The 15020-nt window shown below is 38.0% G+C and overlaps 1 pseudogene; it reads left to right on the top strand.

The window, feature by feature from the left end:
• Window positions 1-10596: 10596 nt before the first annotated feature.
• Window positions 10597-11296, top strand: LOC104669192 (annotated as a pseudogene).
• The last annotated feature ends 3724 nt before the right edge of the window (window positions 11297-15020 follow it).

Below are 15020 nucleotides of genomic sequence, written 5' to 3'. Positions count from 1 at the left end.
TTTCCCTTACATTTGAATTTCTGGATCTTCAGGCCTGTCAAGTCATTATGCCCTACCCCACATTCTATCCTTATGAATGTTCCAATAATAGACATGTTAATAGATGATTTCTACATTTCTATAATTCTAATCTGTATGCATTCTTGCAAGTTAATTTTTCCTTAGTTGATTCATAAAACAAGAGCTAACACTTACTGTTTTTATGTCAGTTATTCTTCTAAACACTTTACCTGGATGTTGGTACCATTTTACAGATGGAGAAACCAAGTCAAGGGAAGTTAAGCGTCATGCCTACAAACACATAGCTAGTAAATAAAGTTATTCTGGCTTGGATGTCCAATACTCTATGACCTCATATGAAGCCTTATCACCTTAGGGTGGAACTTCTTTTCTTTGTAAGAGCTAAAGTGTCCACCTACAATTATGGAGCAGTGAAAGAGCTAAAGAGATAGGTGAAGCCTTTCTAGGACACCAATCAATGAGCTCTGAAGAAAATACCAGAAACCAGTTTTAAAATTCTGGTTAAAATTTCTATAAAGCATGAAATTAGAAATTCCTCAGACTGGGCGAGGCATGGTGGCTCACACCTGTAATCCCAGCACTTTGGGAGGCTGAGGCAGGTGGATCACGAGGTCAGGAGTTCGAGACCAGCTTGGCCAACATGGTGAAACCCTGTCTCTACTAAAAAGTAAAAGAATTAGCTGGACATGGTGGTGCATGCCTGTAATCCCAGCTACTTGGGAGGCTGAGGCAGGAGAATCTTTGAAAACTGGGAGGCAGAGGTTGCAGTGAGCTGAGATTGCACCACTTCACTCCAGCCTGGGTGACAGAGCAAGACTCAGTCCCCCAAAAAAAGGAAATTCCTCAGACTACACTTTTTAAGAAGACAATATTGAAATTTAATTATTTCTGTTGACCTTATGGAATCTAATAGTGGAACCTGACAAAAGTGTCTCCCAGCATTGTTCTTACTATGCTAAAGAATCACATGTATGCTATCGTATTGAAGATTGAAACTCTTTCTCACTTTTAAAAAATTTTAATAAATATGTGGGTCAAATTTCTCTTGAAATTTTCTTTAACAGCGATTACTTTTAGAATTAAAACTGAAAAGCCCGCGTAGCTAGAATGTTAGTATGCCAAAACAGTAATAATTTGGAAAAAATTGAGTTGGTTAAAAATTATAGCATTAACCATCTAACATGGCAGTTCTCATTTTGTTCTCAGAATACTTTCGTGCTCTTAAAAATTGAAAATTAAAAAACTTTTTTTTGTTTAGAAAATTTTATTTATAGGCCAGGCGTGTTGGCTCATGCCTGTAATTCCAGCACTTTCGGAGGCCGAGGCGGGCAGATCATGAAGTCAGGAAATGGAGACCATCCTGGCTAACACAGTGAAACCCCGTTTCCACTAAAAATACAAAAATTAGCCAGGCGTGGTGGCAGGCGCCTGTAGTCCCAGCTACTCTGGAGGTTGAGGCAGGAGGATGGCGTGAACCCGGAAGGCGGAGCTTGCAGTGAGCCGAGATCGCGCCACTGCACTCCAGCCTGGGTGAGAGCGAGCTCTGTCTCAAAAAAAAAAAAAAAAAAAAAAAAGAAAAGAAAATTTCATTTATTAGTATTTACCATACCAGAAAACGGGAAAATTCTTTAAAATAATTAATTTTAAAAATAACACATCATTTAATATTAACATCTATAATATGTTTTTTATATTTATTTATTAACATTTTTTTTTTTTTTTTGGAGATAGAGTCTCATTCTGTCACCCAGGCTGGAGTACAGTGGCATGATCTTGGCTCATTGCAGCCTCTGCCTCCCAGGTTCAAGTGATTCTCTGGCTTCAGCCTCCTGAGTCACTTGGATTACAGGGATACGCCACCATGCCTGCCTAATTTTTGTATTTTTAGTAGAGATGGGGTTTCACCATGTTGGCCAGGCTGGTCTCGAACTCCTGACCTCAGGTGATCTGCCCACCTCAGCCTCCCAAAGAGCTGGGATTACAGGCATGAGCCACCACACCTGGCCATTAACATTATTATTTACAGACAGGGTCTTACTCTGTTGCCCAGGCTGGAGTGCAGTGGCGTGATCAGAGCTCACTACAGCCTCAAACTCCTGGGCTCGAGCGATCCTCCTGCCTTGGCTTCCCAAAGTGTTGGGACTTCAGGCGTGAACCACCATATATATGTTTTAATGAAGAAATAATATATTTTATAGAACAATATAATTAGTGATAAAAATGTATTTTATATTTTTACAAATATCTTTAATGTTTGGACTAAGAAAAGACATTTGGATTCTAATATCTGTTTCTGGATTCAATCTGTTGTGATAATGTTGCTTTGATTGAAGTATAAGAAGAAAATCTGACCTCATCCAGATATATCGTTGGAAATAGCATTTTTTAAAAAGATAATTATGGATTTTTTTTTCTCTTATTACATCCAACTTGTCAAGTGGTAGTTTCTTGAAGGTTGTTTGCAATGTGGATCTGAAACCATATCAATGAACTTCTTGTCTCTGTTACCTTAAAATTCATTCACTGTCTTGCACTTTAAATGGATCGTTGCCCATACATGATTCTGTAACATCATGCATTGGTCATTTAGAAAATATTGGCTCACTGATTTTGCACATCTTCCAAATGTTGACATTTCTTTAGGCAGTATCACAAATCACATTTATTCTTATCACTACCAATTTCATCAGCAATGTCTTCAAGTATTGGGCAACTGACAAGCTCATTGTGGAGAATACAAGTTTTTCAAAATTCTAGCTTTAGCTTGAAAGCTTAAATTTTATCACTGGTGACATATAACACCAGTTATTTTTCTTGAAGTGACAGTAGAGTGACCAACTCGCTCAGCTTTGCCCAAGACTTCCAAGGGTTGGCAGATCCCACTTTGAGACTCACTGATTTAACAGAATATTGTTTATACAGTGTGTATGATGAATATTTGATATTAATTGCTCTTGAGTAAACATTACCACAGTTCTTACTTTTTTTGTCTTTTCATTCATTGTTATAGAGGTCAGTATCTCCATTTAAAACTATATTCACCTCTGGAAAAGGCACTTCAAATAACTTCAAATTATGAATCAGAAATACCCTCTTGATGTGGAGAAGGTTCAGTTAAAAAAAATACTGTGAGTATAGTACAGTGAATGACAGTCAGGGAAACACTGTCTCCCTAGGGGTCTTGGTGTTTTGTTTTATTTGACTTTGTTGTTGCAACTGGGGAGGGGAGTCACTGGCATTGAGTACCCCAGGGTTAGGGATGCTAAATGGCTTCCCAACCAAAAAATCCAACCCCATTAACAAAAACATCATTTTTGAGAAACACTATATGTTCTCCAGCTTTCTGTAGTAAAATGACAAGTGCTTTGTTCCTTCAGGAGGAATATGTACCAAGGAACAGTAAGCGCTATGTCAAAGGAGAAGAAGAAATGACAACATATTGCTGGAAGGTATATGTGCTAATGGGAATGGGACTGAGTTATATGACCCTGTTGGTAGAATTACTAAGGATGGAGGGAGGAGAGATTGATGGCATGCATGAGAGCACCAGGTCTTCCTTGGAAATTACCTTCTCTATCTGGCACCCCCAGCCCTGATTATGGTATCATTTCAACAAAGATGATTTTTAAATTGTAATTTATAATGTGATATATAATATATATACACATACATTTATTGCACATTCCAAAATACATTTCACCTATATTTCCTTATTATTCAATAGGAGGCAATTTGACAAAGTTCTAAAACAAAAACAAAAGTTCTGTTTTTTATATAATCTACATAGAATAAAACTGATAGGTTTACTATTTTCAGAGTTTTTAGTTACTTAGTTCCTATTGTTTTAAAACAGAAAACTTAGACTGCAAGGAGGGAATAGACTTAGTAAAAAAAAATCACTTGGTAGCTCAATGAAAGTAACTGCCAATACATGGAGATAACTGGACTTAGAAGGTCATGACTAGACCAGGTATTTAGAATTTATTTGTATTTTAAAAGTCGAATCCATTGCAAACTCATATGGGTGAAGCTTGAGGTTTTGTTTTTCGGTTTCAATGTTTTATAAAAGCTTAGCTTTTTAAGTTGTGGTAAGTATCAAAAGGAAATATTAATTAAAGCAAAGTATCATAATAATCCTTTGTGTGATTTTATCATAAAACATTTTCAATTTCTCATATACTTTTTTTTTTTTTTTAAGACTGTGTCTCATTCTGGAATGCAGTGACACAATCAGAGTTCACTGTAAGCTTGAACTCCTGAGCTCCAGTGATCCTCTTACCTTAGTCTCCCAAGTAGCTGTGACTACAGGTGCATGCCACCATGCTTCAGCCTCTCAACGCACAGGGATTCAAGGCATGAGCACCCATGCCTGGCCATGGACTTATTTATTTTTTTATTTGTCAGCTGGGAATTTTGATTCCTACTTATTTTCTGCCATAATATTTTGTTTGTTTTGAGACTCCTAAGACATTATCTCTCAATGGTCAGAAAAAGGCTAATACTATTTATTTATTTTCTATATCTTTGGTTGCCTTGATAAAACAAATAATTGAGGAAAAATAGTTTTAAACAAGAAACCTTACCTAATGAATCATCAGTGTACTTATCTAGTATTTGGCACTTCAGATCATATTTCTCCAATCCCTGTTTTAGTAGTTATGAGAAATCTGTAGATTGTTTCTCTTTGAAATCAGAAAAAGTAAATTTAAATCCTAGATCTGCTTCCATCAGCTGAGTGACTTGGCTAAGTTTCTTAAGCTCTCTAGGTCTCAGTTTCTTCATTTGAAAAATAAGGAATGGGCCGGGCATGGTGGCTCATGCCTGTAATCCCAGCACTTTGGGAGGCCAACGTGGGCAGATCACCTGAGGTTAGGAGTCCAAGACCAGCCTGCCCAACATGAGAAACCCCGTCTCTACTAAAAATACAAAATTAGCCCGGCATGGTGGTGCATCGCTATAATCCCAGATACTTGGGAGGCTGAGGCAGGAGAATCGCTTGAACCCAGGAGGCAGAGGTTGTGGTGAGCCGAGATCGCACCATTGCACTCCAGCCTGGCCAACCAGAGCAAAACTCCATAACAACAACAACAACAACAAAAGAGGAATGAGATTATTATACGGTTATTATGAGGGTTAAATTATATTCAGCTTAAAATGAAAATTCTCAATGCCTGGCCAAGAGTAAATACTTAACAATAATGATTTCTTCTTAGATCTTCTTTAAAAAAGGTAAGCTAAAATCAAATGATTTTGGATATGTGCTTAGTTTAGATTGCAATTAACTTTGATTTGCCTTAATTTTGATTCAAGTTTCAGTTTCTTTTGAGGTCTTATTTTAAAATTTGGTATTTGCTTAAGTGGATTTGAAATTTGAATCTAGGTAATAATTATCCATGTTATTCTGACAGGAAAAATCTATGAATAAAAAGTGCTTTTGAAAAGGACGTGGGGCCAGGCGTGGTGGCTCATGCTTGTAATCCCAACACTTTGGGAGGCTGAGACAGAAAGAATACTTGAGCCTAGGAATTCTGTACAGGGAGACTGTCTCTACCAAAAAAAAAAAAAAAAAAAAAAAGCCATGCTTGGTGGTACACACCTGAGGAGGTTGAGGTGGGAGGATCACTTGGGCCTAGCAGGTCTAGGCTGCAGTGAGCTGTGATCACACTATTGCACTCCAGCCTTTCTTTAGACCCTGTGTAAAAACAAAAACAGGAGGTGGGCTTAGGAGGTTAAGGAGGCCCCAAAACTGTCCAGGATTTTGCATAGCATCTGTCATCTAGTGGGGCTCTTAGCTGATCAATGAATGTGTACCATTTCTGCCTTTCACATGAGCATCTCTGGGTGTGCTAGTGGGCAGGTGGAAGGAAGCCTCTTAGGGTTTGGTTCATCATTGGATATTTTTTCCTTTTTTTGTTGACACAGGATCTCACTCTGTCACCCAGGCTGGAGCGCAGTGGGGCGATCACGGCTCACTGCAACCTTAATTTCCCAGGCTCTAGTGATCCTCCCACCTCAGCCTCCCAAGTAGTTGGGACTACAGGTGTGCACCACTACACCTGGCTAATTTTTGTATTTTTAATAGAGATGGAGTTTCACAATGTTGCCCAGGCTGATCTCGAACTCCTGGGTTCAACAGAGTCACTTGACTTGGCCTCCCGAAGTGCTGGGATCACAGGCAGGACCCACAGGGCCTGGCCAGATACATTTTATTAACTTATTTATTTATTTATTTATTTATTTATTTATTTATTTAGAGACAGAGTCTCCCTCTGTCACCCAGGCTGGAGTGCAGTGGCGCAATCTCAGCTCACCACAACCTCTGCCTCCCGGGTTCAAGCAATTCTCCTGCCTCAGCCTCCCAAGTAGCTGGGATTACAGGCGCCCACCACCACACCTGGCTAATTTTTTTGTATTTTTAGTAGAGACGAAGTTTCACCATATTGGCCAGGTTGGTCTCGAAATCCTGACCTCAGGTGATCCACCCACCTTGGCCTCCTAAAGTGCTGGGATTACAGGCATGAGCCACCACGCCCAGCCATTAACTTATTTTTATCTGTTATGAAAATTACAAACATGATAGAACCATTAGTAAACACAAATGAGAATAAACAAGAATTTAAAAATAATCCATAGTCATTGTTCTCAGTATTACAACCACTTTAACAGAAATACATCTTTTAAACAAAAATAAGACAAGATATTTAATGTCACATTTCTGTCTGGCTTCTTTTAGGATGAATATTGGAGAGCTGGCTACATTAAATCCATACTTTGAAAATGAGGTGTGGGTAGTTTTTGGGTTTTTTTTTTGTTTTTTTTTTTTTTTGAGACGGAGTTTTGCTCTTGTTACCCAGGCTGGAGTGCAATGGCACGATCTCAGTTCACTGCAACATCCACCTCCCCGGTTCAAGTGATTCTCCTGCCTCAGCCTCCTGAGTAGCTGGTATTACAGGCATGTGCCACTACGGTGGGCTAATTTTTTTACTTTCAGTAGTGACAGGGTTTCTCCATGTTGGTCAGACTGGTCTCAAACTCCCAACCTCAGTTGATCTGCCTGCCTCAGCCTCCCAAACGTTGGGATGACAGGCGTGAGCCACTGCACCTGGCCTGAGGTTTGGGTAGTTTTAAGGCATATGCAGTTCCTAAAAATCCTCAGTTTTTGAAAAATTGAATACCTATTTACAAATTGTAGCATTTAACAATACCTTTTTTATATGCTTTTCAAATCCATACTAGTACTGAACTATTATTTCTGTGAATTATTAAGTTGCCTAATACTTTGAGCCTATTCATCCTGAGAACAATTCAGTTTTCAATCATTTCTAAGCTTTTATTGAAGTCTTGATTTCTCTTTCCATAGAAATAAACAGAAGGTAACTGAGAGAGACAACAAGCCTGTTGTTTAGCAGCAAGCTTTTAGCACAAAACTGCTGTCTGCACAAGTGGTATCAACCATCATTACACCTGCTTGCAAATGTGAAGACAAGCAGGGCCATGATCGGTCAATCTGGTTATTGACTTCAGGCATCTCACTTCAAAGGTGATTGCAATTTCACCAACTGTCCCAGCCATGTGTGAAAACTGTGCTTTAAGGAACTCTGCGACCAATAATAGGTTAAATGAGAACATTGCTTTGAAAGTTTATGAAGATTACCCAGGCAATGAGAATATGAGCTGTGTCTAGCCCCCTCAACTAGCATTTGCAACCATTCTTTTAAATTCTAGTGTCAAATTTTAAGTATCTCATTATAGTTTTTTCTAACAGTAGCAAATTACAGAAAAGAAGATCTTACTTTTGACTTTTAAACAGCAATTAAGCATTTGCCTCTAAAATTCTAAATTTGCTTCCTTCGTGGTAAGGTCAGCTTGGTTGAATTAGCTAAAAACGTGTACTTCTTCATATATTGACTTCCAGGACAGTTCAAGTGATCTTTTGCATTATGTTCTTGTAGATACATGAGATTTAGAGAAGAGGTAAAAGCTGAATTAGTCATTATCACACTAACTTTGTGATTATAAATTTACTTAGAGGTTCTTTAAAACTTTTAATACAATTGATAGCTCAGCCTATTTAAAGAAACAACAGGTCTATGACTCTGTGTACTAGGCTTAGCATTACATTTTCACTGCTTTCTGATGTCAATACTTGTTATTGTCTTTGTAATTAAATCTAGTTTCCATTTATCATCCAAACCAGGCAACCAGCAACTTTACATTTCTCTTCCATTACCTTCAAAGGAGTAATCCTCCATCCTCAACCTGCCCATATCTCATAAGGCTGTGCACAAAAATAAGGCCAGAAAGAATTGAGGTTTATAATTGTACAGTGTATTGACCCTTGGAGTGGTGTTTTTTGAATTACTATTTTTAGTAGTTTTGTTTTGTTTTTTCAATTAAAGATTCAGAAAAAGGAAGAATTCAGGACTTGCTTTTCATGTCATCTCCACGAAGATGTTAAGAGAGCTGCCCTGCACCCATCCTGTTTGTAAAAGCAACCTTCCCAGAGGAACCCCACACCATTATTGTTCTCCCGGTTCCTGTTGGTAATTGATTCAGGAAGCTTTCTTGAAGAATGTGGGTTTCTACTTCATTATTACTACTGCTGAATATGTTACACATGGATTGTAAAAAATTTTAATGCATCAAAATGAATAGCAATACAACTATAATGAATATAATTTAGGCCTTCAGGGTACAGAATTTGCAGTGCTGCAAACATTCATTTTGAACATCAATGATAATTACATTGTAGCTATAACAATATAGAAAATGGACTGAAATAACCTTCTTTCTGTAATATTCTGCAAGTTGTTTGATAAAAGGAATTCCATCACTTGTTAAGTTGTCTGTTTTGTATGTAGGGGAAGATGGAGGTAAGGGTGTGTGGAATGAGAGACAATGAGAGGAGGACAGATGGGAATATGCTATGTAGTTCTTTATTTTGTAATTGTATTACAGTTTATAAGAAATAGTGATGTTAGTAAGCTTCAACAAGGACCCACTATAAATGTAGGTAGAGGCAGGGACAGAGAGCAGGACACCGAAACAGGTTATGTGGTCTCAGTAATGGGACAATGCCTACTTTGTTCTCTTCTTCTTCTTCTTCTTTTCTTTTTTTTTTTTTAAGGAATGCAAGTCAAACAATAAGTGGAAGACTCTCAAGCTGAGTCACCCAGGTCATGACATGAAGGTCAGTTTGGTCTCTCTCTTCACTTCCTCCCACCCCACAGGGAGTCGTCTGCTTGGGGAAGGATAGACACATTGCCGGGCTACAGTGCAGGGCCCGTTGTCATCCTGAGCCACCCTGGCTTCCCCGCAGGCCTCCTGAGTTGCAGCCTAAGAATGTAGCAAAAGGTGAGCCAGTGTGGCCGGGTTTTCCTCTCCCACACGCCAAATGTGTCCACAGCTTCGAGTCCCACTTTCCTCTGAGCAAATTCTTCCCCACTCTCTTTCAAAATGTTAATTAGAGTTTATCCACTAGGTTCCCAGCATTACCACTTTTTTGAGCAGGTAAATCAGATAATTCTTCTCATGAGCTTCAGCTTCTTGCTGAGTTGTGTCCTCTCTTCTGGAATGACTGAGGAAAGGTGCTATGCACAGAAAGTTCAGCTAATGTGTGGCTGCTCCACTCCTCCAGCTGAGACCATTTGTTTGAAGGGTATTACCATCAGTTACAATGGAATCTTGAAACATTTTCACTCCAGTATGCTGCAATCTTGCAATCTCCTTGAGAACTAGAGGGATTTTTTTTCTTAAGGATTTTTTTTTTTTTTTTTTTTGTAAGGTTTAACCAATAGGAAGAAGCCTCCCTGGAAATGAGTGAGACTCAGCAGGTCTGGCACAGCTAACCTTGTGATCGTTCCTAGCTAGTGTGTTATTGCTGCTTCTTGCCCAGCCTCCTTTCTGTTTTTTAACCTGGCCTCCTCTTTTATGTTCACTTATTTCATTATTTGAAAGAAAACAGAAGGACCGGGAAACTCTAGTCCAGTCATGCTCCTGGACTCCTGTCTTGCCCTGCGGTTTCTTTTGATCTATATTTGTTTCTCACTTTTACAAATGTGGTAGCTGGGAAGCCTGCAGAATCTGAAATAAACTAAGGGTTTGTATGAGGACTTATATATTAATATAAGTGTGGGAAGCAAGGTTTGTCTTCTATGTATTTCTACCTGATCGCACGTTGGCTACAATGGCAGATATTGCATCCTTGCTTCCCCAACAGAGGTTTTATGGCCACAAGGAAGAATGAGTTCCTACATTTAATTACAGCATATGGTGAGTTACAACATGCTCTGCTGCTGGTTTTACCACTTGAGAAGTAATTGGGGGATTGTCCGTTCTTAGATATTTAATTGCCTCAGGGCTGCAGAAGAGGTGTTGCCACAAGCTGGTTTCACAATGAAAGGCCACCTCTGGGATGCAATAGATTAGGCTTGCCTGCTTTTCTTGGGCCAAGACAACATGAACTCCAGCCTGCCTTTGTAATAAACTGCTCTTTCATCTTTATTTTTTGCTTTCTTGGCTGGCTTTTAGAAAAAAAAGTCAAATTTTAAAAGAAATGGGCTTTGCAGATGCTGCCGCCGAGGAAATTCTTGTACTACTAGCCATGGTCAACCCTACCGTGTTCTTCGACATTGCCGTCGACGGCGAGCCGTTGGGCTGCGTCTCCTTCGAGCTGTTTGCAGACAAGGTTCCAAAGACAGCAGAAAATTTTCGTGCTCTGAGCACTGGAGAGAAAGGATTTGATTATAAGGGTTCCTGCTTTCACAGAATTATTCCAGGGTTTATGTGTCAGGGTGGTGACTTCACACGCCATAATGGCACTGGTGGCAAGTCCATCTATGGGGAGAAATTTGAAGATGAGAACTTCATCCTAAAGCATACAGGTCCCGGCATCTTGTCCATGGCAAATGCTGGACCCAACACAAATGGTTCCCAGTTTTTCATCTGCACTGCCAAGACTGAGTGGTTGGATGGCAAGCATGTGGTCTTTGGCAAAGTGAAAGAAGGCATGAATATTGTGGAGGCCATGGAGCGCTTTGGGTCCAGGAATGGCAAGACCAGCAAGAAGATCACCATTGCTGACTATGGACAACTCGAATAAGTTTGACTTGTGTTTTATCTTAACCACCAGACCATTCCTTCTGTAGCTCAGGAGAGCACCCCTCCACCCCATTTGCTCGCAGTATCCTGGAATCTTTGTGCTCTCGCTGCAGTTCCCTTTGGGTTCCATGTTTTCCTTGTTCTCTCCTATGCCTAGCTGGATTGCAGAGTTAAGTTTATGATTAGGAAATAAAAACTAAATAACAAACAAAAAGAATTTTAAAAGAAATGATACTTAAATTGGAAATTGGCTGCTCACTATTCAGTTAGGGAAGGCATATGTGGCATTCTATCAATGGTCCATCATGTACATATTTTTATTTGAATTCCTGTAAGTGGCTGCCCTTTTCCTAAATCTCCTTAATTTATTCAATAAAAATGTTATCCCCTAAATATGCCAGACACTAAGGGTTTTAAATTTCATCTTGTTTTTTATATTACATATTTCATATTGGATATTTAAAATAATATTTTGAGTTTGTGTTAATATACTATTTTCCATTTGAGCCATGTTGACTTTTTTAAAGAGTTTCAAGATATAACTTATGTCTACATTTGCACCATAATGTGAATTCGTGATTTTCAACTCACTTGAAATACTGTTTTTAATAGAGTTGATTTGCTTTGTAGACTAATTTTGTGTGTAATTGAAATGTTTCTTTTATAGATACTTCAGTACATTTTGTTGCCATGGATTCATTTCTCACATCTAATTCCTAACCCTGGAACAATAATTTTTAAAAATTAGCAGAGAATATTTCTTTTTAGATGAGTCTTAAGACCTTTCCAGTTTTAGATTGCTTTCTGTTGAAATAAGAAGTTGTGTTTTAGAAGGACACGATTGATCTCCATGATGTCAGCTTCAAAAATCAATCAGCCTAAATAAGGAACTAGGGCTTCATGGAGAAAGGCTAATTTCACGGTTGTGGCAGGGAAGGTACATGATAAGTCTGGGATTTTTGTGTGTCAGAAAGTAAGGAGGTGCTCAAACAATGGTGAATATGCATCAAAATGACATAGAAGCCAGTTTGAATGAATTTCAACAGGTATCCCAGTACAAATCTGGGATAATTTTAGCAAGAGTGAGAGAGAGAAATTAATTAATTATAAATGAATGAAATAAGAATTAATGGGTGCAAACTCCTAATGGTTAAATAAGGAAGAAGAAAAAGCTGTTTCTTACAGCAAAATCCTGGCTGATAGAGAAGACAAATAGATAAAATGGAGTTAGAAAATTACCATTTTATAACCATCACAGTATAACTGATTCTCAATAGAATGATCAATAGATGCCAGATCTAGCAGAGGGAATTCTGATGAGGAACAAGTTATTTACCCAGTCTCAAAATACCTCTCCACAAGTTACTTAATAATTATGAGGGAAAATAGTGTAGAAGCAGAATGACATCTTACTTAACCAAGTAGATCAACACTGATATCATCAACAAGAGGCAAAGGAACATTAAGTGCCTCCCAATGTGATAACACAAGCAAGACACAACATCACTCATGTGGTAATCCAACCAAAAATGGATGATCTCTGTCTAATCATAAGGAAGCAGCAGAGAAACCCAAATCTTAATAGATTTCATTCTATGAAACAACTGGCCTGTATTAATCATAAATGCTGATGGCATGAAAGACAAAAGAATGTTGAGAAACTGCTTTAAATTAAATGAGTCTAAAGAGACAGGACAACTTAATGCGATATGTAATCCTAGACAGTATCCTGAACTGGACAAAGATTCTTTAAATAATATTTTGGAAACATGTAAGGAAATTAAAATGAACTTTAATGTATTCTATCAATGTTAAATGTCCTGAGTTTTAAAAATATTTGGTAATTATTACAATGTAATAATTATCCTGACATTAAGGACAAAATTTTGTTCTTATGAAATATAAGCTGAAATATTAAGGGATAAAGAGGCATTATGTGTGCACCTACTCTTAAATGATTCAAAAAATGTATATTTAAAAAATGTGTAATATATTTAAATAGATATACATAGATGAGACAAAGCAAATGCTAAAACTTGGAAAATCTGCGTAACGACTTTTTCTATTTAAGTGTTCTTTGTACTGTTCTTGCTATTTCAGACTTACTGTTCAGACTGACTGTTTCTGTAAGTCTGAAATGACTTCTAACACAAAAATAAAAATAGAAGGAGACAATCAGCCAAATTACTTTTGTGAACACTTAATATAGCTTCATTATTCTGAAAAACAAACAGGTACTAAGAGACATAGAACTACTCATTAGAACTTTAAAATCTATATGCTATCCAAAAAAGATAAAAAAGGAGAAACACCTTTAAAATCTAATGGAGCAGATTATATTAGCATATAAAACAATCAAGTGAATTAATCTTTTTTTTTTTTTTTTTTTTTTTTTTTTTTTTTTTTTTTTTTTAGACAGAGTCTTGCTCTGTTGCCCAGGCTGGGGTGCAGTGGCGTGATCTCGGCTAACTGCATCCTCCACCTCCTAGGGTGAAGCGATTCTCCTGCCTCAGCCTCCCCAGTAGCTGGGATTACAGGTGCCATGTCACTGTACCTGCACCTGGCTAATTAAATGAATGAATCTTAAGAAATAAATGAGCTATTTATTACTGTTTATTCATACAAGTTATGGAATAAACCTGTACAAGTTAGGAATGTATTTATTTGTCCTAACTTTCTAGCTTTCTTTCTGAAGTAATGTAGACTCAATTTATTATCTGGACTTTTTTCCCCCCATTTGTCTAATATAATAGAAAAACATTGCTCTAGGATTCAGGATACATAGTTCCTAGCCCATCTCTGTTACTTAAGAGCTGTTTAATTTTGTCAAGTCACTTGACTTTTGTGGACTTAGTTTCTTCACCTGTGAAATAAGGAAGATGAACGCAAAAATCTTTGAACTCTTTCAGCTTTAAAGGCCTATGATGCCACATGGGATGAAATCCATAGGAGCGAATGAAAACAGCTGGATATGGTAAATCTCCTTTGGTGATTTGCAGTTAGGATGCATAAGCAAATGGTCAAACTTCTATGGAAGCTAGACACTTTGATGGTAAAACCACTTTATATTCCAGTGCTGCTTTTATTTCCTCCAGCGTTCCCATGCCTTTAATATGATTTGACATTTCTAGCAAAGTTGCTGTGATATAAGTAGGGCATATATCATCAACTCCATTTTTCAAAAAACAAAGCTGAGGCACTGAGAGTTTACTTTTATACCTTTTTTTTTTTTTTTTTTTTTGAGACAGAGTCTTGCTCTGTCGCTCAGGCTGGAGTGCAGTGGCCCGATCTCGGCTCACTGCAACCTCCGCCTCTGGGTTCAAGCAATTCTTCTGTCTCAGCCTCCTGAGTAGCTGGGACTACAGGCGTGCACCACCATGCCTGGCTAATTTTTGTGTTTTTAGTAGAGATGGGGTTTGACTATATCGTTCAGGCTGGTCTCGAACTACTGACCTCAGGTGATCTACCCGCCTAGGCCTCCCAAAGTGCTGGGATTACAGGCAGAACCACTGTGCCTGGCCACCTTTATGTGTTTAAACAAATTAATATTTCTTTCTTGATCTATCAATTCAGAAATCTGGATTCATAATCCCATAAAACAAGAAAACTAATGCCCCACGTACTCCCTCTGTCTCTGTGCTATCTGCATTTCCCAACTTTTTACATTGTCAATATTTCTATCATTTGGATTCTGTTCTCAATGACTGATTATTCTGTACTTTGCCAATAGGTTGATTAATTTTTTTTAAGTAAAAGGATTTTGTGCTATTATAATAATGTGAATATTATTACCTAAGGCACAAAGTAGCATGATTGAACCCATAAAGAAGGAGATATATAACTGTGTGTTAACAAACCTGTACTAGTTGAAGAAGAATATTTCAAGTGTCAAGGTCAAC

Source organism: Rhinopithecus roxellana, chromosome 1, assembly GCF_007565055.1.
Source record: "Rhinopithecus roxellana isolate Shanxi Qingling chromosome 1, ASM756505v1, whole genome shotgun sequence".
Lineage (NCBI taxonomy): Eukaryota > Metazoa > Chordata > Mammalia > Primates > Cercopithecidae > Rhinopithecus > Rhinopithecus roxellana.
The sequence above is the reverse complement of the archived record's forward strand: the minus strand, read 5'-3'. Positions and strand labels throughout refer to the sequence as shown.